The sequence below is a fragment of the Hetaerina americana genome, unplaced genomic scaffold, assembly GCF_022747635.1.
Source record: "Hetaerina americana unplaced genomic scaffold, ioHetAmer1.1.p SCAF_4, whole genome shotgun sequence".
Classification (NCBI taxonomy): Eukaryota; Metazoa; Arthropoda; class Insecta; order Odonata; family Calopterygidae; genus Hetaerina; species Hetaerina americana.
The window spans coordinates 90,946,680-90,966,322 of record NW_027286985.1 but is presented as its reverse complement, the minus strand read 5'-3'; the positions used below and the strand labels follow the sequence as shown (position 1 = coordinate 90,966,322).

Genomic DNA, 19,643 nt, shown 5'->3' with positions numbered 1-19,643 from the left:
TGCCAGGCCTCATGCAGCTGGGATAACACAAAAACTTTTGCAGCAATTCAAATGGGAAACTTTCGACCATCCACCGTATAGCCCGGACTTGGCCCCTTCAGATTTTTATCTCTTTACAAAGCTTAAAGACTTTATGGCAGGAAAAAGATTTGACAGCGATGAAGAACTTAAAGAAGGAGTGACCCTGTATCTCAATGAGCTGGCGGCGAAGGACTATGCAGCAGGAATACAGAAACTTGTCACACGTTATGACAAATGCCTTAATTTGCTTGGAGATTATGTTGAGAAGTAGTTTAAAGTATCCTCTTTCAAATAAAATTTTTTATGTTTGTTAATATTTACTTTTGTGTCTTTATTTCACGAACGGGTACTACTTTCCGGATGACCCTCGTATTAAGGGAAAATTGGTGCCAAGTATATATTGAAAATACGACAGGATAATTACTAATTGAACCAGTTAATTGTCAAGAGGTATTGAAGGAATTTTTAGAGGAACTATTTGATGAAGAATCAGGTGAGGAAGCTTTGACATAGAAAGAGAACATGACGAAGAAGGGTATAACTCAGGACTAGGCATAACTCATTGGCAAATCGACAGGATATTAAGGGATGAAATCAAATCAGGTCATTTATGTGGATAGTATTATCGTGTTTAGGAAAATGTAAAATGAAGATTTTTTATGGGCTCATTCGTAGCATTTATGATAAAGGAGTTTGATTAGAAGATTTCGTTTTAAAACATTTCTAGTTCATATTCACTAAAGGAATTGGCAGCCATATGTGAAAATTCAGAAGATGTTAGTTTGATTTCACGCCTCAGACAAGGTGGCATAACGTAATTTTTGACACAATATAGTATGAATGTGCCTAATTAAATACTTCTTGTGATTTTTTGTTTATGTGGAATTTTCCGTCAAGCCAGCATCTGATTGGCTTATCAGAATCAGGAGTTAACCCTAATTTGGGTTTCTCTATTTAGTATTTGTTTTTTCAGGATTTAAAATCTTCAAATGGTCAATAACTATCAATATATTATACTTTCGTAAAAACGTTGGATTTAATTTTTTCGATGAGATATTTCAGATTTCGACCAAAATTCCATCATCCCTCTTCTATCCTTCCGTCGTGAATCACCCATAAAAATAATAATCCGGAAAGTATAGTTGCTTTTTTTCTTCTCTGAAGACAAGAAATCGTGTGTTGACCACATGAAAGGCTATTTCAGTGTTAGACCTAGTTATCTTGGTGGTTTTCACTTAAAAACTCCCCTGTTCTCAAACTTCTTAAGCAAGTCTACTCCTCCGTTCTGGGCAAAATGTACGAACGAGACATTTTTCGAATTTCGGCACGTCTGCAAACTTTTTCCACGCCCAACCCGGCGCTGAAATGACAATAACTGGGAGGAAAAAAATCATGTTCTTTTCCTCGTACCCTTAGCCAGGAGGAGAACCTTCCCCCACAATATCGTCGCTCTTACTGCTTATTTACACTCACAAGAATTTTCCAAGAACCATCCACTTCCTTTGACTTACCTCGGCTCTTTCGTCTCTTACTCCCCGCTTCGTCTAATAAACAATTCTCTCGATATTTTGGAATTGAGTTTCCATTCTAGTCGCATTATTTTTGGGCGAACAAAATAATGTGTAAAGAGAAACTTTTACAGTTGCTCAGATGTGGGTATAGAGAAGGGAGAATTCCTCTGGACGGTCGCTTTCGGCAAATTTCAACTTAGAATATCGACGTTCCCCGCAAATAGGTTCCCTTGCAATACATTATAAAGAATAGTCGATGATTTCAAAAATGTTAGGTGTTTAATATTTTATTTATTGACACCTGCTTAAGTGCATGGTCGCCCATTTGCAAAATTCTAAACAAATATTTGACGGCAGTGGAAGGACCTTTTAATAGTAAAACAGAATGGAGAATTGCGTAGTAAAAATCTCACGCTACTGATTATAACTGAAATAAGGTAATCTGAATTGTAAAGCAAGAATCATCAGCGGCTTATAAATAAATGACTGTGGAAACGGAGTTCTGTGCTGCCAAAGAGAAAGAGAAACACATCAAAAAAAGAACTATTAACACAGCAAAAGAAATTATAAGAACCGTTGATAGGAAAAGTACAAGAAACTATGGATTATGGACAAGATGATTATATAGAAAGATGAAAAAATGAAATGGGAGAATGTAACCACAAAGTTCAATAGAGGAAGGTACAGAGAGTTCAATAATAGCTTGTGACAAGTAAAGCAAACAGAGCAAAATAAGAGTAAAAAGGTTGAAATAAGAGAAGCTAACATAAAGTAAGCAACGGATAAAATATTACTGGTATAAGTAAAAGTAGAGTCAACAACTTGGCCATTGTTCGGGTATGCATTCCTCCAAGCAATCCGAAGGAGGAAGAAGTCGATGCAAGAGACTCTTCAAACGAAATTTCTGAATAGTACTATTGCAAAATATTCATTGTGAAAAGTAATAAGGGAATAATAAACCATAACATTTCCTGGGGACACATGTAAAGTTGGAATCAACATGACCCTATCCAAATGCAGTTTTTATCAACGTTTTTAGATCTGCGTAACATACACGTCACACACATATACAATTCCAAGAACACTGGGCACTACTAAATCATACATACAGAGATATACGGAACCAGTTTACTCAGCCCCAGAATAGTAGAAAATGCCAGGCCAGGACAAGATAATAATTGGTAAATGTTATTTATAGATTTGTAATGCTTATGTTTACTAATTATATATAATAACTGTCGTTGAATTTCCGAACGGACGAGCTGATTAAGTAGAAGGGAGCATAAAGAGATAAACAATAAATTGAGACGGGTAACAAATGATGCGTGGCAATAGACGCAGTGAGAGGATGTGGACTATTCAAGAAGGTGAAATCGCTACCAGGAAGTATGAAGGGAAAATCTGTATTACCAAATCAATGATAACTCAATGATAATGATAATGAAAAATGGAAAAATATTAGTTGTACCGGAAAAAATCCAAAAGAGATGGAATTCGTAAAGTCAAGTTTGCTGAAGACCAAGCTCTAGTTTGTCAGTCAGTAAAGTGGTTAGATTAATAGAGACACGAAGAGGAGAGTTGCGTTAGGCAAAGAAGCTTTCGCAAGAATGAGAGCATTGATGACAGGGACGTCAAGGGTGTTAAGAAAAGGGTCGTCAAAACTTTGATATGGAGCGTAGTTATGTCGGTCCATGATCATTGAAGCAAGATTATAAGCGTATATTGGAGGCGTTTGATATATGGATTTTAAGAAGGATTAAAAAGGTGATATAGAAAGAAATAAAACAAACAAGAAAGCACTAAGCATGGTGGGGAAGGAGAAGGGATTGTTGGGAGAAATCATGAGGATACAGCAAAAATGAATGCAAAGCGTATTGATTGGGAATGGTATGTTGAAGATGGTGATAGAGGATAGAATGTTAGGCAAGTGAGGAAGGTTAAGTAATAGGAAAGAGATATTGGACCGAATGAAGGTAGGAAGGAAGTATGCAGAATTGAAGAGTAGCCTATTGTGTTTTGTAAGTGAGACAAGAGGTTGGTCACTACACCGTTTGGTAGCTTATTTCCATCCAAAAACTACCTTAACTGGTATATTACCTTTTATAAAAATAATAATTCAATCTACTTGTCTCCGAATAATTCCCGCTGAAGCCTATAAGGTATACTGACTGATTTAATTATGCTTGACCCGTACGTGAATCTTCGGAGCTGCATTTAAATCTCCAAGTGCGTACAAATTATATACGACGGCCAACAGCATCATCTACAAAATTCCTATGTGTGATAATGGAGTAAACAAAAATTTGCTTTATATTAATCTTTATTCTACGGAACACATTGATATTAATGCGGAAACAAATATTTGAAATAAAAATCGCGAAGTGCCTTTCGATATTGTGTCATGGGTAGGAACATCAAGCAGAGTGGGACCAAAGGATAAATACAATTTAACGTATATGAAAGAGAAAATATGCAGAAGGCAAATCTTTGAAAATCGCCTAAAAGTGTAATATTGCGGGTCTGAAAGAGCGGAATTTATGTGTTTAAAAAATGTAGAACGTAAGTTTAACCGGAAGCCGAACGAAACATAGGCATTCCTCTCGAATGGGGAAAGATGGTCTGGTAGAGGGGGTCGACTCTGGGGCGAGGGGAGGTGTGTGGGGGGGAAAGGGGGGGGGAGGTGTGGGAGAGGGAATGGGACGGAGGATGGAATTCCCGAAATTCTGCAGTCGACTTGGGGCGATCCCACACGCTGACCCAAAAACTGCGAATCCAACTCCCCCAACACCGCGCGCCCAGCATTCTTGCGTATGTGCCTCCACCTCCCACCCCCTCCCTTCCAGCCGCCTCCCCGCGAATTGCCCGTCTCTCAGGAAACCGATAGTTTCCGGAGTCCACTCTTGAATCCCGTCGTGGTGATATCAACGCAACCTTTGAGTGTCCCCTCGTTCTTTTCCTCCTTCCTCTGGACTCTTTTAAGTTTTCGGAATTATGTTGAGTGAGTGTACGTCTGTTTGTGTGTGTGTGCGTTGATATGTACACCATATTTGATGGAGAACGAAACCGCCTCCCGGCGGCGATTTTCAGCAAATATCCGTTCTGTAACAGCCAAATGTTATATAATTTCCGTTTTCTCTGAACATGTGGTGGAAATTCATGAAGTCAATGAATAAATCTTTCCAATACAGGTGGGATATTTTCAACTCAGTTACCCGAGAAAATATTGCTAAAGTTTCAAGGCTCTCCACATGCCTTAGTTTCCAAAGATAAAAGCACCTCGATGAATTCCGCTTCGGTTTTGGCTGCAGCCTGAGCTTTCTTTCTTGAAGAAATAGTAAAAATGTGAAAGGGTGTATTTTATGCGCATATTAAGTATTGGAAAGTCTTCACTGAGATCTAAGACCAAAACGTCCAGAAAGCCTAATTATTTTTCAATGATGCTGTGTAAGTATTTCCATCATATTGCATTGCATTGGGTAATGAGAAATTTAAAAGGAAGTATCGTAGCTACAAAAGAAAAAGCATATAAATTACTGGTTATCCCTATCCTAGAATACTCCTCCATAGTATGGGATCCATATGAGATGGGGCATATTAAAAAGATAGAAAAAGTTCAAAGAAAGGCAGCAAGATATGTACTCGGAAGGTACAAAAGAACAGATAGTGTAACAGAAATGTTAGATTTACTGAAATGGGAGAGTTTGAAAAATAGAAGAAAAAGGAGTAGGTTAGGCACGATGTATATCATTTATAGAATTGTTAAAAAGGACGAAGCGTGAGAAGATGTATGGAAAGAGATAGAAAAGCCTAACTTTAAGGGAAAAAACGACCATAGTTTCAAAATAAAAATAAGGACGCAAAAAAAACAAATAATAAAAAACCTCTTTTTTAAATAGAAATATTATTGATTGGAACCAGCTGCCTGGAAGTTTTAAGTATAAATGTAAAGCAGCCACTGGGTGATAAACTTCATTGTAGTTATTAAAATATTGTTTGTATGTGATGTGGACGGCATTTTGTATGTGATCTGGAAGTTTGTTTCCATGTAATGTGGAAGTGTCATTGTGTGTAAGAATATTTTGTCTCTTATCTGTTCTTCTAGTGCATGTATGTATGTAATTTTCGTTTTAAGAGTTATCTTTGACCAAACTTGACCGTTGCCACCAGGAAAATGGCCTAATTGCAACGTAATTCTAAATAATAATATTAATTACGGAATGTCAACGGAATACGATATCATATTTATTTTTAGATAAAATTTCCCAGTTTTATTTTGAAGATTTAAAATAAGCACTTTACCTTTATTTTAAAATTGTTATTTCCTCTGATTAAGTGCCCACATATTTCCACTTCTTCATGAAGAATATCAGTTTTTGATGAGTAATTTTAACTATGTTAACTTCAAAACTCATACTCAATAACTTTATTCATTGGTATGAAACTGTTTGAGCCAGAATGACATCGTCAGATTGATTTACATTGTGCCCCAGGGTATACGTTATGTTTTCAGGAAGAGTGGGAGGGTTGATGAGTTTAGAGCATCCATATTATATTTATTGTTTTTTTCGAGCTTCAGCATCCGAAGACCGATTAAATGTTGCGTAACTTCTGAGATGTATCTAAGGATCAGGTTGTTCTAAGAGCAGGATCAATCACAACTGGGTTTGAAATCAGGGATTTCACTTTCTCTGAAATCAGTTCACAGAGAGGGTCACTTGTCCCCCCATGTCCAGTGCTTGCTCTGCGCTCACGAATTTTCGACAGGACGCTCCTCTTTGGGCAGGCAGCTCTCTCCGCCCGCCGACTGGGACGATAAGCCCTGGGACCCTTGCGGCTTCCGTTAATGACAAAAGCATTAGCAGGATAATGCCCACGCTGGCTCCTTGTTCCCCCTTCGTGAGTGTGTTTGCGGTATTGTATGATCCGCTGTGTAAAATAGTGGTTATGCCATGCAGGGGTAACCTAACCGTCTGAAACACAACGGGCTAGACTCACTTATTGTTTAAACAGAGGAATATTGATGAAGGGATGTCTATGTGCCAGCGAGTATTTAAATAAACTTTTTAGAGGATTTTTATTTAAAACAATTACTTCCTGTGCACACGTTCATATTTTTATTTTCTGTAATCATTTGGAGATATCAAGAGTATAGTTACCATTATATAATAATATTTAATATCTGCCGTTTATCTATAAATATAAAATTACTTTCTGAAACAGTAATCAATGCGCTTGTAATATGCAGGCAATCATTTTTCGTTATTCATTACTTTATTATTATCTACTGCAAATCCCTCTCTCTTCTTCCTGTTACAATGTCATTTTGTCGGTTTTCTGTATTATAATGCAATTGTTTTTTATTACCTTGAGTTTTGATGTACTTTTATATATTTACTCAAATAATATATGCTTGCGCTTCTTTTTTTATAGCCGGAATCGGCTCTGATTCTGAAACCCACTATTAGAAAAAATATGCTTATTTCATGGGACACTTGCGTGATGCCTGCTGGTTTGTAATGCAGGCTAATTGTTGGCTTCTTGGGATGCATTCATGGAGAATATTTTGAGGAAACTTTCTCGCACGGAATGTACTTATGCGGTAGGGGAAGAGTGTCACGGGATTTGGCAATTTTCAGGAGGCACTTCATTAATGCAACTGTTTTCTTCCGAAGCTTATCATTTCCTTTGCAGCCCTCCGCGAGTTGGTAGCCGCCCATCTGTTGAATGAAACTCCTCAATTTTGGTTTAACGTACGCTCTTCTCGAGAAATCCCCACAAACTTTGGGGGAAGCCTCTTTCATACAAAATAATTACTTTGCATACACCCAAGTCCACGCATACCAATCCTAGCTACTTAGCGCTAATCCATCTGCTCATAGAAATTGTTCGGGGTTAAGTTGAGATTCATCTGCTCTCAATTTAATGATTTGAGGTATACCGTCATAATTTCTGTTGTATCTCGCTGCGGAATGTAAAATATTTGCCAAAGAAGCTTAGGAAAATACTAGGAATAATAGGGAGGAGATTTCATACAAAATTAATTACTGGAAAATATCGTTCTAGTGAAATGAATCAGGAACATTTATAGTCCCTAAACACTACTCATTAGATTAACGATAGTGCGTAGGTACGTGACATACGCTTTTCTCTCACATATACCCATATTCATCGCCGTTTTCTATAATTAATGCCTCCTATTATTATGATATTTTTATGACTAAGACATGAGTATCGACATCCGATTCATAAATAAGTTCAAACTTTATTACCTGATGATAAGTATCATTTCATTTCAACAGTCCCTACCATAATAATTTCAAAAAATGACCCTTACTTAATTATTCCTCGACCAAATAGTTTTTCCAATCCATTCATTATGTTGGGAAATAAACTAAAGACAGTATTAACGTGCAGGGGTGCAAAGGGGGGGGGATAACTGCTTGCCTCGGGCTTGTTCCTCTAAACCTAAAGGTGGCATTCTCCCCCCGCACCCCCACCGTCGAGGGAGGCGGGATACGAGTCCCCCCTAGCGAACGACCCCGCAGCGAGATTGTTCCCCCGTCACTCTGCACGCAGGGACGCGCCGCGAAATAAAGACGCCGCCGGGAGAATACAAAACGAGGGCAAACAGCGAACGGCGCTAAGTGGCCTCCTCCTCAAACGATCCGCACCGAGCCGAAGAAAAGGGAACCCATCAATCTTTCTCCCGAACTCTTTCCTTCCCGGCCCCTCTCTCTCTCCTCCTCGCCTCTCTTCGAAGCATATTCAATTCCGTTTGCGTCCTCCCCGTCCGCGACATCCCGAAGCCTTCAAACGGACGCGTCCCCCGGGTGGCAGAAATCCTCCCTCCAACCGACGATCCCCAACAACTCGTCCCCGCCCCAAAACTTTGTTTGAAGCACCTCGTTTGGGCATCCCGGGACGCCCCCACCGACCCACTGCTAACCAAATCCCACCCCTATCGGCATTCGGGGCCACCCTCCACCTAAACTCCTCTGCTTAAGAGCCTCGCAGTCCCCACGCACCCTGGTGACTCGTACCCGCAACTTTGCAATTGCAAACGTGTTAACAGGGAGCGGGGTGGAGACGAGCGGGACTCCCTGCAAGCCAACTTGTCCTCCGAGGGAAAAATGAAGTTCTCTCCTCCACCCTCTCTCCGCCCCTAGTATTTATTTTCTACTCTCACGCATATGAAATCGAGGGGAGGGTTAGTCCAGGCTGTGAGCCCGGCACGCATTAAACTTTCGCATTAGGGGAGGATTATTGCCATTTGTGTGCGACAAACTTTCGAATTATTGGGATGCGTATCACGTCGCACAGTGGAGAGGTGATTTGTGTTACCGTCTTGAAATCAGTGATGCCTTTCCAGCATCTTCACTCCACTGATGATGTTATTCAGGATATCAAATCCTGTCAGCGTGGAGGATGGGTGCGTTTGGCTCATGGGAACACGTTTTAACCTAGGCTTGAACCTCGCCCGCCAACCAGGGGTTGCCCATCCCACGTCCCGGTAACTGATCCTCCTGCCCTTCCTTCTCGCCAGTCACCCACGATCTAAGTCTTCTTCCTGTCGGTGAATAAGGTGGCTGTGTAATTATTATATATGCAATTTTTCTGGTCTCGGTAGCCTAGGGGCTAGTGCGTTGGACTACTGACCCGAGGGCCTTGGTTTGATTCCCGGGCAAGCCTCTCTGAACCTGCAGCTCCTCCCAAGCTATGTGATTTTTTGCGTAGCAGATCTTCCTGAAAAACTATAGTCTGTACAGGGAAAGGAACTGGCCCCCCTACCCTGATGCGTGGATTTCAAACGCCGTCGGCCTTAGTCCTGGGTGAACTCTACCATCACCTACCAAACCGACCTTCGGGTTATTTACAGTGCTTGTTTTTTTATATGCAATTTTATGTATACACTTTTTAATATCTACAAGTATATGTGTATTTATTTATTAGGAAAAATGTGTAAAATACAAATGGGTGTATGTATATATGCATATAGATTTATAAGGAATAGAGATAGGAACATACGAGTATATACGTACGAAAGAATACCCATAGCCTTGGCTTATTTCGGTGGAGATCTTTCGTCTTCATGAGTAGAAGAAAAGTGAGTTTTTTCCTGCTGAAGAGGCAAGGGAAAATCTGCAACATTCCTACAACCTTTATTTTATTTACCTTTTCCTTTTTTATTTCTCTACATTCACATTTTCAAATCCTCCGATCTACGCCTGGCATCTAATTTGAACGACCATGATTCCGATCCGTACAAAACCACGCCCCATATCAAAGTTTTAACGATTCTGTCCTTAGCATTCTCACTCAATGCCCTTGCCATCGATTCCCTCTTCATCGTGAAAGTTGCTTTGCCTTGTGCAATTATTCTGCGCGTGTCCTTAGTACTTTGACTATCTTGATCAGAATCACCGCAAAAGATAGATGAACGGTTTCACCGTCTCCAGTTTTTGCCTTCCAATTTACACTTTTTACATATCCTTTCTCCTTCTCGAAGCCATCATATTATTTTAAATTTATACTTATTCTCGTCCTCTATCTATCAAATTAATTGCTTAATACGTTCATCTATGGCTCTAACACGGTATTCCTCTGTAATAGGTGTTTTCTTTGAGAACACACCGAATTATTCTCTTCACCCCTCGCTCTCGCTTTCCTTGTACCCCCTCCTTCTGATCTCCCTTCTCTCCACCCCGACTCCCTACAAGAGGGAGAGGGCCGTGGCTCTCTTGTCTTAAATTCCACCTTTCCCTTTTCACCCCTCTCCCTCCCTGCACTCCCTCTTTCCCTAATTAAGCGTCCATTTTTCCGTTGTTTGTTAAGTGTTCGTTTTGACTATTCACTCGCCCCTCCGCTAGTCCCTCTCCTCCCCTCTTCCTGGTCCACTTGCAACTACAATGACATAACCAACCCCTTTTTTTCTCTCACCCTCGCATTTTGTCTCTATCTTCTTTGCTATCCCTAGATTTTCCTTCCAATCGTTTCATTACACATTGTCCCCAGGATTGGTTTTTTGTAGTCTAGTTCCCCTCATATTTAGCTTCTCCCCTCTAACGCACCCTGTGTTCCCTCACCATTCTCCTCACCCGCCTACGAATAGTCCTGTTCCCTGTTAGCGTCTCACAGCAGTGTCTGATTACCCTTTTGGCATTTTATTTCTGAGGAGCAAATAAGCTCTCGTTATCCTTGGAATGTTTTTCCTTTGCAGTATCGAAAATGTTTTATGATATCCCGAGATTTCTTCCCTTTCTCTCTATTTCTGACTACTTTCTCCAAATTTATACGGAATTGAACAGAGGAAAATATATCATTCTCCTCGTGATTGTTAGCTAATTCTCAGGTTAATTTACACCTGATGCAAGAATATACTTGGCTGTTATTAGAATAAATTTATTTTAAGAATACTATTTGATTATAAATATAAATTGAATTTAAAACATGTTCCTACCTACGCAATGAATTTCATGATTTGAAAAACGAATATTTTTTCCAATATTTGATATAGCTAAATTCTTTTAGCATTTACATTGCTCCTAGATCATGCATTTTCTTAGGACACATTTTTTGGATTTAATTCAAATATTCATATTCAAATAATTTATATCGTGTCAATCCCCATTATTACTAAATAATGCTTATATTGAATCAAAATACGTATATATTCCTAAATTTATTAAATTTTAGAAAGAAATGTGCTCTGAGAATCATGGTTTAAGATTTTATCTGTTCTTGTATATATGCATTGTTTTCTTGTTATTTTAAGCTATTTAAGTAATTGAAGCAGGATTATAATACAATATTGTTTTGATAATATTTTTCTGATATGGTGGAATTTCTTGCAACATTATTAGTCCTCGGTTTTTCGCTCCTTGGTAAATTTTAAGAAATGAATCTTTCACAAAGTCAGTGCCACAATAGCATTTTGGCCCTTGAGCAAAATATGTAATATCCTTTCATAGGGTTTATGTACCAAACCGTTAGCTATCCTTTGTAGATCCTCAGTTAGAATGCACGATGGCATAAGCTGTTTTTTCCTCTACAGCCATCTTCCTTGCAGGTCGTTCTATATTCAATCCGATATTATTATGGATACTTAACACAATCTTTTAAATATTTCTCCACTTTCCGTGCTAATAGTTGGACATTGTTTCACCCTTCTTTTCCCTTCTGTCTCAATTACTTCTCTGTTGGGAATGCATTTGTCCTTCCCTGACAAGATAGCCCTTTTACTTCTCCCGGGCGTCATGCTCTCAACTCCCAAGGCAGGGTACGCGGCTCAAATTGTGTGCAGAGGATCGATGAGTCGCGTGCGGGGCATGTGGTCACGCTGTGAAGACATAGGAAAGGCGCTCCCCGGCACGGAGGCAAAGGGAGGGTGCACGCTCAGCTGGGAAATGGGCCGCGAGGCGAGAGAGGCGCCTCGGGGGTTGGCGCCATGGCACAGCGCGCACGCACCCTTTCCCGTCCCTCCCTCTCTCCCTGCCCCGTCCTCGATGCCCACCGCCTCCCCCACTCGGCGGAAACGGAAGAAATATCTAATTGGTCCAGGGTAGAAACCCCGGGCAAAAGTTCGAAGGCCGTGGAGATGAGTTAAGAGGGAAAGAGGGGGTGAATTGAAGGTAGTGGGAGGAGGGTTGAGAGGAGAGGAAAGGTGGGCAAAAAGGATGCCCTTGCAAGGAGGCTACGAGGAGGGGGTGTGGAAGGAGGGAGGCGAGTGGGGATAGGGGGTTTGGAAGCGATGTGGGAGGTGAGTATCAGGATTACATTTTGCGGGAAAGGGAAGGATAGGAGATTATGTGATGGGGTAAGCCTATAAGGATAGGAGGAGGCTGTGTGAGAGGGAGGAAGGAGAGGTCGATGGAGGGAGGATGACAGAGAGGTGGACCAGATGAGGGAAACCCAGGGTATAAATTGTGGAAGGGGTGGAAAGCGTACCATAAATATATAGGGATTCCAAAGGGGAATGAAAGTAGCCGTTGACGGAGGTGGAACTAAAATGTTCCCCTAGGGACCCTGGTGGGCCTGGGTAGGGTGAGTCATTTCGACGCGAGGCTTCATTATTGCATAAGGATTTTAGAGAGATCCACGTTGCTTGAAGTTCTTCGTAATAGGAAAGGTTAGTGTGGAGGAAAAAAAGTTCTAACGGAACTTTGGAACAAAAAGCCCTCTGGACGGAAAACCTAGGTATGTAGCGGAAGCCGAGAGTGGAGAATGCAGAAATGTCGTTTTTAATCTTTTAATAGTGAACTAAGAGTGAGAGTTTTGGGTAGAGTTTTTAAAATTCTAATTTTGCGAGGTAAGTACCCGGAAAACACATTGTAAAAGCTTGCTGCAAACATTTTCGAGAAAATTTGTTAATATCGATAACATTTTCTATCTGAAATGTTTGTGAACTCGCGAGTTGTAGGAGAGAATATTAATTATGAGGCAAATATTTTGATGAATATCTAATAGGAGGGGATGTCGTATTTCAATGGGTAGAGAGCATTTGGTTACTCATCGGAGTTCAATCCCCAGGTTCCCCTTCACCGATGTGTGAATTTCACACGCCGTCGGGCTTATTACTAAGTGATATCTCTACTCTCATGTACCAAACTGACCTTTGGGTTGATTACTGTATTTTTTTATAATACTAAGACTGCGATGCGTAAACCACAGTATTCCAAAAATGTAAAAATCTAATAACGTACCCTCAATTTGTACTTTATTTACGCACTCATAATATTTAAATTTATTCGAGAATAAATTTGATCTTAAACGCAGCGACATTTTAGTTCTCAAATAAAATCCAGGAATCGCGTTATCCTAAATGACCTCCCTAAAGCCAGAAAACTTGTAATAGTGACTGTTTTCCAGAATCACGGAAATTTTGCAGTGGCAAAATTGTGAAAAGTTACTCTCAAAAATCAAGAAGAGAAATCATAATTAAGTGAAGACCTTTAAGTAATTGGAAAGGAAATAACCCCTTTTATTTCGGCTCTATTATAATAAAATCTCCAAAGTAATTACAGCCTAAGAAGCGTTGAAATATGAAAAAGGGAATTTTAAGAGTTGATGATGAAAAACGGAGAAGCATAATTAGATTATGTGCTTTTAGAGTGACGACGAGTAAGGCGTTTTAGCGAAGATTAGCGAGTTGATAGGATATATGAGAAAAATAATCTATTCTATCATCTTTTCAGGAGGTAAACAGATTAATGTCCAATAAAAGACAAAAGAAAAGGCAATTGTGTCCTAATGTATCTTCTAATTATATTCTCCTTGGCACTATTTTCATTATTTTCCGCGCAGTGACTCGATTTCTCAGCATTAATATATCAACCAGTTTGTAAGCCAATTTATTTTCGAATGAGTTTTGCTTTAGTTAGGTGTGACAATACTAAAAAAATATAACTTTTTTAAATTTTGTTTAATACTACTGCGGTAATTTAATTTGTTAGTTAATTTAGTTGGTTCATTCAATGATAAATTGCTGAACTTATGTCACTTTCTTCCTGTCTAGACAACGTAATTGTAAAACCATTTGATAATGCAAAGGAAGACAATAGTAAATATTCTATCTAATTTACAAAATCATTACTCACGCATCTTAAAGTTTCTCGGAGGGTTATTTACAAATTTCCTATGCTGAGAAGTTACCTCTGCCACAAATGGGCATCAAGAAGTACCACGTACTGACTAGAGATTACACTTATTGTTTACATAACATTACATGTTATGACTTAATGAAGTCATTGCTTTGAGAATTCCCAACGTGAAAATTAAGGTAGGAAGTGGTTCTTTCGGGTTTTCTTCCGCGTGTATCCATTTTTCGGACGATATTTCGCCAACGTTCCAGTTGGCTTCCTCAGGTCCACTGAAGTGCCGATGCAGGTTTTGGTCCAATATATATACCCTCCGTTTGGCGCCTATTTTTAGGAGGTGTGCTCTGATTCGTTGAAATCCTTGAGGACACGTTTCCACGCGCTGGCGAGGGGGTAGCCGTCCTCGCGGTTGAAATTTCTGGGCGTTTTTGCAATTTCAATTGCCTCTCTGATGATCCTTGGGTAGTAGCGGCCTTCTTTATTCAATAAAGTGGCGTTGTCAAACTCAATATTATGTGTCGGTCCACTCCAATGATGTTCAGCCACCGCTGACTGCTGGAACTGAACTGACTGCTGCCAGTTATTTAAGATACTGAAAATGAAACTGTCTGGGATCTAAGTTATAAATCAGTATTTGTTTAGCTTTATTATTATTTTCGCTGTGAGTATTCCATGATTTTTTTAGCTACGTATTTGATGTTGCTGAGGTGACGGCTGGGATTGACTTCGAGAAAATAGAGTATTTCGACCTTATCGCAGTGGACGTCTTCAGGAATGTTGTGATTTTTTCTAATTATGTCCGCGCTTAGGTCCTCTATTTTTTCCATTCTTCCAGAGACAATTGTTGACATTTATGTTTATTAGAAATATATAGGGCAATTTTAATGGGTTAAATTGACCAAAAATTGAACTTGCGTAGGTATCTTGTTAACGGTTTAGTCGTATTCTCCTCATTAACTTTCTCTTTTAAATTAACTTTGTAATGTTAGCTGTCGTTCAAAATGAACAAATTAACTAATTTTGTAGAAATAATGTTTTTAAAAATGTTATCAGGTTCCACCTTATGAAAGTTCATCCTGAGGAATAACAAAAACTTTGTTAAATTCATAAAAGCTTAGAACAAACTTCATATAATTCATAAAAGCTTTGTCAAATTGTATTGGTACAGTATCGGTACCAATACAAATTGTATTGGGACAAATCAAATTGGTACCGTATTAATAAATATTTTTGAATTTCACAAAGCTGTTTATCTTTGACAATAATTTTTCATGTTAGGACCCGATTTTAAATATACCTTTTGATAAAAAAATGAAATCTCAGGAGATAATTTTACTCAAATCGTGGTAGCTCGATTTTTTCTGAGAATCTAACACTCAAAGAACATTTAACAAAAAGATTGACGCTGAACATCTTGGGTCATCTTTGGATGCAACGCTATTTTTATGGTAGCAAGGCGGATAGCTGAAAAAAATCTATGCCAAAGTATGCCAGTTTTTGTTCATTTTAATCATCGCACACGCATTTGCCTACATTGTTTCTGTTTGAATTTATCGATTCCGCTTCAAACTTCTGGAATGAATAGTACAATAAAATTTTTCAAACGATGAATTGAAATGAATGGAGGTCAAAATGATGTGTGAGGGCACATTCTTTTGCAGGAAAATATTCAGAAATGCGCTATGAAAATGGAGAGGGGGCAAAGGAGGGTTGTGGGTAAAGATGAAGTTGAATTGGCTTTGATGAAAGAAAGCGATGAAGAAAGAGATAAAATGAGAATAAAAATGGAACGGTTCCACAAAAAAGCCGCGGCGCCCCATTCCTCCGAAAGGGGGGGGGGGTGAGAGAGGAGGAATTGGGGGGGAGGACGTGCGTGGGGGTGGGTGGAGTGGAGGTTAAGTAAGGCCTGCCTCTCTCCCGATGCAAAGGGGGTCCCAGCCCCGGCTCATTAATTCCACACATCAGCGGCAGATTCCCACGCTAAAAAGGAATTCGATTGGGCGATGAAGAACTCCCTGGGAAAGAAAATGAAAAAGGAGAATCGGCGGAGTGAGCGGAAAGTTTTTTCGTCGCGGGGAGTCGGTCGTTTGGGAAGGGGTAGGCGGGGAGGAGGAGGAGGGGTAAGAGGCTGGGTTGTTTCTCCAGAGGGGGAAGAGAAAGGGAGGCGGGCACGTCACGGGGGAATCGGGCGCAAAAGACTCTTCTGCCCGCGAAAGCTTTCACTCTCATTTTATTAAAAGAAACCAATGCAAGGGAGCCGAAAACCTCCCTACCCTTCTCTCTCCCCCACTCCCTACCCGTCCTCCTCCCCTGTCCAACCAATGCGCACTCCCCAAACTTCCTTCCTTCGGAAACAGTGGGACCGAAGATAAATGAAGGATAGTTGGCGAATTTCAGATCAAAGGAAAACTTCAATCGGAGAAAAGGAATTGAATACCTCTCCCCGATCATCCATCCATTCATTTTTTAATAAGAATATTATCATAAATAGAAATACTTTAAATTATTTGCTTTCACCCTTAAAAGGAAAAATATTTTGGTTTTATGACGTAACTGATGTATTGATGCTTCCCTAGATGCAATCGTTATAATAGAAACATACGTTTCCAATTATTGTCCAAAAGCACGTACTTCCAGTGAGCATTTATTTGGAGGCCCTGCGCATTTCCTAAGAGTAATTCGTGCTCGTAGTTATCTAAGCTTTGATTTTTTTTTTATTTTACTCACATCCCTGAATTTTAAATTCACGGTTATAAATTAATTAATCTCAGTGAACAATTCAGGAGTAACTTCATTCCGACTTTTTATTTGTTGCTTTAGCTAAAACTAATTGCTTTAGAATATTATACCTTCAGTCAAATAAATATCGTGATCATATTTAAACATTCCCACTTGTGATCCAAATCCTTCCAACTAGCAACTTTATATGTATATATATATATATATATATATATATATATATATAATTTATGTGTATATATGTCTATTCCCTGTATAAATATGTTAATCATATATATATATATATATATATATATATATATATATATATATATATATATATATATATATATATATATATATATATATATATATATATATATATATATCTTTTATGAAAGTCTCACGTATGATAATAATGTATATCAAGTTAGCAGAAGGGCTCAAAAACTCAGAAACACATAAAAAAAGAGAAGAAACACACGTTTTCGAATTTTCGGTCGTCAAGCCACCTTTCTCAAGGAAGAGAAGGAAGTAACTCCTCCATTCTCTTCTTCACCTTCCTTGTTCACCAGAATTTTTTTCAATAGTGAACTGGAATGTGATACTCCTCACGATTCCCTTTCTCTTGCCATGTAATCTCCTTCGGATTTTATTCGTTTACCCCAATAGATGCGACATCACTCAGGTTTTTTGGACATCATGGAATATTTTCAAATTAGTACTCGATAATTTTCGTGGAATTCCTGCATACATTACCCAAGCTTATCAAGTGAAATTTTCAAACTTTTCTCATTTTTCCATGAGATAAAATGTTCGAGCTATTTTGAACTGATAGTCCATCCATACATTTTCTCCGACAGGTTCATGCTACAAATACGCCGGATTACTCCATCCTATTCAATCTTCATTGTTTCACCCCTATTACTGTTGTCTGTTAGGTTTTATTCCCAATCCTCCCTAATTCAGAGCTTTAAATGCTTTGGGGCGCCTTTTCCTTATCTTACCCACCTCTTCTTCTCTGGCATTCCTGAAATGCCTGTCATTCGTGAAAAACGAAGAACTTGGTCAAGAATCTTTCACGACCGCCATTGAGGCACATCAATCCGACTGAAACTCAGCGGAAGAGTGGATCCATCGTGACCACCGACCTACTCCGTTACAAGTCGAGTGCATTCCTTGCACCACTGGAGCCACAATGGAATCCGCATTACGTGAAGTAGGGCAATGCATGCCTTCGCTTACACCAGCCAGCCATTGAGGGGGTGCGTGGGTGGGCGGCGGTGGCTCAGCGGCTGCTAGTGCTCCTGCTCGGGTTTATTTGTCTCCGGGAAAGAAAAGGTGCGAATTATTCGCAAAGTGGAAGCCCCTCTCCCCATCGTCAGACATCCCTATTTATCTACATCCGCATAGTGCCTCGCAAGGGTGTGTGGCGGGGTTTGTTAGGTTACCACTTGTTATTAAGAATTAAACCGCATGCAAAGCCCACAAATCCATGCCAATCTACACACACACAAAATTGTGTACATTCATGCAAAAAACTTTAAAACTCAATCACATTCAGATATATATGCTGTCAACTAACACACACATGGACCTTATCTATACGCAAATTTTGATCTTCTCCTAACTGGTAAATTAATTGTCTTCAACATTTCTATAGTGGCTTTGATTACTTACCATTATGATTCCTGATTATCCAGGGAAAGAATGAACACTTGAATCAGTCTGTACTGGGGTAGCTCCCTTATCTTACATTTGACGTCTGATCTACCGTGGTTAGTAGTATGAGGTCGTAATTATTCCTTTAGTATTATTGTTAAGCTCGTTTTTTAAGGATCTTGATAAACGTATGAGTCTCGCTTTTTCTCTTCGCATCTCAATTGACTCTAAGCTTAATTACTCAATAGGTATGTCATACAATTGCTATTATTGTCAATATTTTAACGAATCTAGCGGATTTTTCCTGGTCTAATGCTTTCATCAAAGATTTCTCCCTAAGATCCCAAATACTTGCAGTGTATTCCAAATGGGTCCTAACTAAAGCGAAATAACTCATCTCTTTTATTTTCTCTTTATTTTCCCACCACCCGTTTAATGAAGCCGAGTTTCTTTAAAGCGGATCCGTATATTGCCCTGATATGTGCTCCCCATGAAAGGCGTGGTGTTAGAACTATCCCCAAATATTTAACTCATGTTATATATTTGGGGGTGGTTAGCACTGAACTCTCTATTTAATAATTTATCCATATTATCCATATCCTATTGGTCACTAAATTTTCTCGAAATCAAGAGTACCTCCTCGGTGAGGGTATTTAATGTATGGCGTTCCGGTAATCTCTCGGGTGAAATCCCTTTAAAAGAAGTTTCTTCCGTGCGTTGAGGGAAATATGAAAGGAAATTAGCAATGTTAGATTGATAATTATCATGCAAAAGTATCGAGTGGAATAAGTTGCCGCGAGTGTATGCATGATGGCATTGCATGTAGTGAAAGAGCCTTTTAACTATTTTTAATGCGGTTATGTAAAATGAATATAGCTCAAAAATATTAAAAACGATCGAGTTCATATTATCAAGGTGGCATTGTAATAGGCGCACTGAAACGCTAAAATGTTACTCTAAATAATTATTTGTATCTATTTAAGTGCTTAACATTTGTTTTTAATAGGTTCTAACTGCACCTATAACTGGTAACTTGAGTGTAAATCAGTAACTCTACCACCAGCTAATGTACTTTGATAATTACCGATAGATACGAGTATGTGTCTCTCTTTGAAGTTAGAAACATTTATCCCGGCAG

General features: G+C 39.2%; 1 protein-coding gene across 1 annotated transcript in view; it reads left to right on the top strand.

Moving 5' to 3' along the window:
* Window positions 1-19,643, top strand: part of mmd (disintegrin and metalloproteinase domain-containing protein mind-meld) — a 997,749-nt gene that overhangs the window by 652,577 nt on the left and 325,529 nt on the right. The window lies entirely within an intron of this gene.